Raw genomic sequence first — 6249 nt, forward strand, 5'->3', positions numbered from 1 at the left:
CATATCATGTCTATAGTACTTGACATTTAAGTAGTGAAAAATCAATAAAACAGTCAATAAATCCTTTGTTTCCTATTGTTTATTGTTACGTTCAATGGAGCATATCTCAATAGTGGCACTGGCGACATCTGGGCTCAGTTGTGGTGGATGGTCACATATTCAAGGACGATGACTGGATGCTTTGGCGATGAAAAAAAAGCCCTGATCTACAGGTGGATGGACTTGCAAAGTCTGGTTGGTTGGTTCAAATTTTTTTGCAAACTGAGGACGGATTGAGTGTGATACCTGAATTTATCGGTCGAGCTAGAGTTTTCAAATATCATGCGAGACGAAGTCGAGCGTGATATTTGAAAACTCTAGCGAGACTGATAAATTCAGGTATCATCTAAATTATCCGTCAATTTTATCATTATTATGTCTTCAGAATCTTTTTTTGTTAAAAACATGATTTTTAGTAAAAAAACATGATTTTTAAAAAATGTGATTTTTGGCCAAAAATGCGACTCTTGGTCAAAAATATGATTTTTAGTCAAAAATGTGATTTTTGGTCAAAATTGTGATTTTTGGTCAAAAATATGATTTTTTGGTCAAAAATGTATTTTTTTGGTGAAAATGTGATTTTGTCAAAATTTTGATTTTTGGTCAAAATGTGATTTTTGGTCAAAAATATGATTTTTTTGGTCATGGCTTGTCACATTTACCAAAAAAAATCACACCAAAAGAGACTTTTACACATAAAGTATATGAACTATGCACTCTATGAAGAGGCTACAGATATGAAAAAACCCTGTAGCTCCAGGTGACCGATACACAAATTGATCAGACAGCCAGGTTATGTACAAAGTATAGGAGCCCAGATTCTGAAGACATAATAATGATAATTATCTGATTTTTTTCAAAAAAGCAGTCAAAATCAATCCCCTTCCGTTCACAAACTCCTATTTGTGTACATCCATATCAAAACGATGTACTTTTCGGCTGCTACATGTGTCTCATTTCACATAATAGCTAGAAATAAATACCAGACTCATCTTCGTAGTGGAGGTCACTTCAAATCATCCCAAAGTCACATAGTTAAGGAATGTTCTCTGTATTCCTAAACCATGTGACTTGGAATGATTTCAAGTGACCTCCACTTTGGAGATGAGTCTGGAATTTTTCCTAGCTACTATGTGAAATGAGACACATGTAGCAGCCGACAAGTGCATCGTTTTGATATGGATGTACACATTTGTAATTGCATACAGATAAAAAAAGTTGCCAAATCTGGGTTGGTTGGGCCCTATTCCTAGGGCTGTATCGGCCAGGCCTGTAGAACAGGGATTTTTTGACGCCTTGTCTACTTTTTGTTTAATCTTGACTTTGGTAATGATGTCAGTGTTTAAAATGACTGCAACACATGCTTACTGACAACAAATCCTTGTATACATATGTACACACTCTGTGGGATAAATATAATATTGCAGTGATTTATTGTAAATTATGTAACACATTTTAAAATATATTCATTATTCAGAGAATCAAGGTATTGTTTTGAAACTCGGCCATGTCTCTAGGAGATCTAGCATTATTTTCATATGGACCAACAAGGCGACATGCTGAGTTGTTCCACGCAAAAAAATCTGTGTAATATCAGGTGATAGAAACATGGCTGGGTCTCAAAGCAATACTTTCATTCTTATTATTAAACATATCAAGTATAAAAACATGCTTGTATGTAATTTACATCCAATTTTATGGCCATTTTTATCAAGTTCAACCAGTCACTCCCATGCATGAAATTAGCGACTCCTTTGAGTTCTTCATAAAGGATGCAAACTATTGCACCATGCCGAGATGCCAGATCCCTGCGGGCATATCTTGTTACCTGCAACGCAAACGATACATGCACAGTGGCGGCACTACAGGGGGGGGGGCAATTCTGAGGCAAAACCCCCCAAATCACATAAATTTCCACTTTTTGCGGCAATTTTGCGCCAAATTTGCCCCCCCTGAAAATCACTTTGCCCCCCCCCAATAAAAAAATTCCTGGCGCCGCCACTGTGCACGCAACCATGCAGTTCAAAACGCACCCAGCTGTACTCTATTGTCCCATATAACCTGATACAAGTTGGTATTCTTGTCTCAGCATATAACACAGGCAAGAAGCAACAAAATTAAAGGAAAAACAACAACTGTTTAAGAATGTTGTTTTATTATTTCTTATTTTGTACATTTTAAAACACACAATTATTGTTATTTGGTTTATTATTTTGTTTTCTACAATGATTTTTTCACAAAGTTCACATACACTGTAACATGTTATACATGTATTAACACATCGAATGAGCAGGCACTTTAGCCCTACCATATACAGACGGCAAAAGAACGAAGATACCAGTTATGTTCACCCCTGTATATCCTAAGAAAGACATATGTAATAATAAGAAGCAGCCAATAGCTGCATCTTTTAGCTCGAATTTAAGACCTCAATCATTGAAATCGGTCAAGAAATAAAGACACGGTGATCCAAAAACCCAAGGAAGGTGCAAATTCAAAAGTTGCAGTTTGCGTCGTTGGATGCCCTATTGCTTTGTACGCAAAGTGTTCCATTGATGAGAACATTAAAATGCAACTTTTGATTTCATTCCTTCCTTGGATTTCGATCACTGTATTTAATTCTCAACTGATTTCAACAACTGAGGTCTTCAGAGCTAAAGGGTACAGGTATTATTAGTTGCAGGCTTTAATTTTGACATTTTTGGCTTACGTTTAGGATATGCAGGGGTGAACATAACTGGTACCTTGTCTGTAGATCTCTTTTACTATGGCCTGTATCACATGAAAACTGGTTCTGTTCTTGGGCGATGAGTTTTTTGGGTGACAATAAGCAAGTTTGATAATTCAGAACAGAGTGCAAATCAGTGCATTGTGGGTAAAAGTCTGTAGGGATATCACAGCCAGGCCTCACACAGTAATTCAATGGTGACGAACTTTGCACTTTTAAAAAAACCTTTTTAAATTTTTTTTTTTTGCCAGTTGTTGGGTCTGATTGTCCCCATAGAACTTTTATATAACAAACAAAGATAGTTAGAACCTACCTTGGAAGTACCAAAGTTGTAAATGACATATGAAATCACAGGAATTTCCGATCAGTCAAAGTCCATTCCCACAGCCGTCTACGGGAGGATTGTGTTATTATATCCCCAAGAATGTCCAAGAATATTACCCACAATGCACTCTGTTTTGAATTATCGAATTAGCTTATAGTAAAAGGGCCTCTCTAGTAGGGCTAACCTACACTTAAAATATTAAACATATATCAAAACTAAAAATAAAACAATTGCATTTTTGATTTTTTAACAGAATGTTGCATCCAGCTATGGTCAAGAAACATGGCGTTATAAAAAGCGTTCTACATAATATGTTAACAAAAAATAAATATATAAATTAAGTCACATTGTGAAAAAAATAATATACAGAGATAAATAATATTCATTACAATTATTAAAAAGGATTGTTTAAGTATGCAAAAGAGATTAGACCAAAGAGGAACGACTCTGCCATATTAGTATGTCACTTAGGCCAAAGAAAAGATTGTTTGCTTGTCCTCCACCAACCGACCCTAATCTGGAAAAAAGTTTTATTTTTTTTTTGTTTTACTGTACAAATTAATACCAACCCTAATTTTGGAAATTCCAGAAAAAGTTTTTTTTTCTTTTAACATTTTTGACATCCTGAAAAGTTTCTACACACTTCTAAACTGTTTAAAAAACATGAATGAAGTGGTATACAGTAGAGAAATATCCCAATTCACAACTATTTGGGCTATTTACATGTATTAAGCAATTTAAAGGATACAGTGATGTTTTGGCTATGACTTTTTTTTTTAATCCCGACCGACCGACCCAATTCTGACAGTTGTGGAGGACAAGCAAACTATCTTTTTTTTGGCCTTATGGAGGACAAAATAGTGTACCTCTGGAATATTTCCCCCCATGTGCCCATTAAACTTCGATTCAAAGTGTGTGCTACCTTGCGTTGTGCAAATAGTGCACTGTACCGATAATACAAGCCAAGTACTATGCGAAAACCTTTGTAATGCTCAAGCATAAAGACACAAATTATTGTTCGATATCAGGCTTTTGCAGATAAATGTAGTGACAAACAAACAAATATGGCGGATTTACCATAGCATTATGCATGGGGCAATTCTGAGTTGGTACTCATTGAATCTAATCTTGTGTGGCAAACAAATATGGTGGATTTACCATAGCATTATGAATGGGGCAATGAGCTCAATCTCTTTGGTGTATGCCAATTACATTCACACCAACTTCATTCGTAGTCATTTCATGTGATCTGCAATAGCAGCAATGACAGCAATATTTGGCGGCAACATGCATAGATCTTTTTCATTATTATCATACAGGCATTTAGGCTGGTTTCATACTGTTGGCATGACGCTCATGCATTGCAGACAAATGGATACAATTAAGGCTTGTCATTGGCCGATACACGCAGAAGCAAGCGACATGACAGTATGACGGCGGCATACCACACTTTACAAGCACAAAGCAATGGGGTGGCTCCATTTGAATTCTACACTCCCTGTGTGAAAGATTAAGGTCATGTCTTCCAAAGTGGGTTTATGGATTTCAACTGGAATAACCCATTATACTCATGCAGGATGAGTAGCAAACCCCTCACAGTAACATTATTCATAGAGTCTAGCCCCATATCACTTGAAAGAGGCATGTGTTCAAATTGCAGCATATTTTAATTTCCAGTCGCCAATCGCCATTGTAACTTCCGGTTTTTGAGAGTAGTTTGGGGACACTTTGACCTCTGACATATCGAGGAAATTGTTGTAATTATTATTAATTAATTTATTATTGTAATAATGTTATCATTACTAATATTAAAATAATTAATTCATATAATAACCAAGTTTTGAGGGTTTGTTTTTATTCTAGTAAAAAAATTTTAGATTATATTTTGTACGCACAAAAAAACTTTTTTTCTGAATTTTCCCGATAGGTCAGAGGGCAAAGTGTCCCAAAACTGCAAAAACTGTCCCACAATGCATTGCAAACTTCCAATGCCGATTTGGCTATTCCCCTGCATCTGAGCTGTTTTTTAAAATGGACTAAAATCTGTCACAAAGTCTTACAAAGCTACTAGCTCACATTTGACTACACAAGCCACTCCATTACAAGTACAGCCTTTTGGCAGAGGAGGCTTATAGGCATTCCTACAATGCACTATGATTGGGAAATTTGATCAATATAACCTAATTTTAAAGGCAACACACAAAATTGTAATTTTTAAACTGCAGCCAACGAGCTAATAGTTGAGACTTATATTTGACTTTCTTACAGGACACATTCATATTGTCCCACTGCATTAATTTTACTCATAAATCTCTCAATGTTTTGAATGTTAAATAAACGGATGAAAACACCAGATATTTGCACACAATCCCAATGCAAAGTATATGGTCAACTGTGCCACATGTGTACAAAAGGCAGACATACCAAGGTCAGAAACCCCATTGGGTTATGGGAATGTCTTTAAACATCCTCTGGCCTTTTGGGCTGCTATTTATGATTGGAATATCTTGAGGTTAGTCACATGATCGGCTTGTGCTTGTCAGTCTTTCACATTGCAGCATAAAAAAAATTATGATTTCAAAGTTTTAGGGGCCTGAGCTTTCGATCCTAGCAGGATCTTTATCAAAGGCAGGCTCTCCCTTACCATAAATGAAGGCCTTCAATTAGCTGTTTGAAAGCCTTCACTGAACAGGTAATTTAGCCTGTAATAGCAGCTGTTACTTAGCATGTACTAAGCCTTCAAAATGATGAATTATGTAAATTAGGTACAGCTAGTGAAGGCTGTCAATAATTCAATAATTGCCTTCACTAGCTGTTCAAAAATAGCCTTCACTAGCTGTTGTTCAATAAAAGCCTTCACTAGCTGTTCAGATAGTAGCCGTTACTTAGCATGTACTAAGCCTTCAAAATGATGAATTATGTAAATTAGGTACAGCTAGTGACAGCCTTCACTAGCCTTCACTAGTTGTTCAATAATAGCCTTCACTAGCTGTTCAATAATAGCCTTCACTAGCTGTTCGATGATTATAGCCTTATTAACCTTTATAACAAAGTATACATAACATTATCCATGATGCGGCATTATATTATTGCATACATAGATAACTACATGCATTACATATGATATTGTCCACATAACATGCATCCCAAATGTAAA

The sequence above is a fragment of the Amphiura filiformis genome, chromosome 13 (assembly GCF_039555335.1).
Source record: "Amphiura filiformis chromosome 13, Afil_fr2py, whole genome shotgun sequence".
Lineage (NCBI taxonomy): Eukaryota > Metazoa > Echinodermata > Ophiuroidea > Amphilepidida > Amphiuridae > Amphiura > Amphiura filiformis.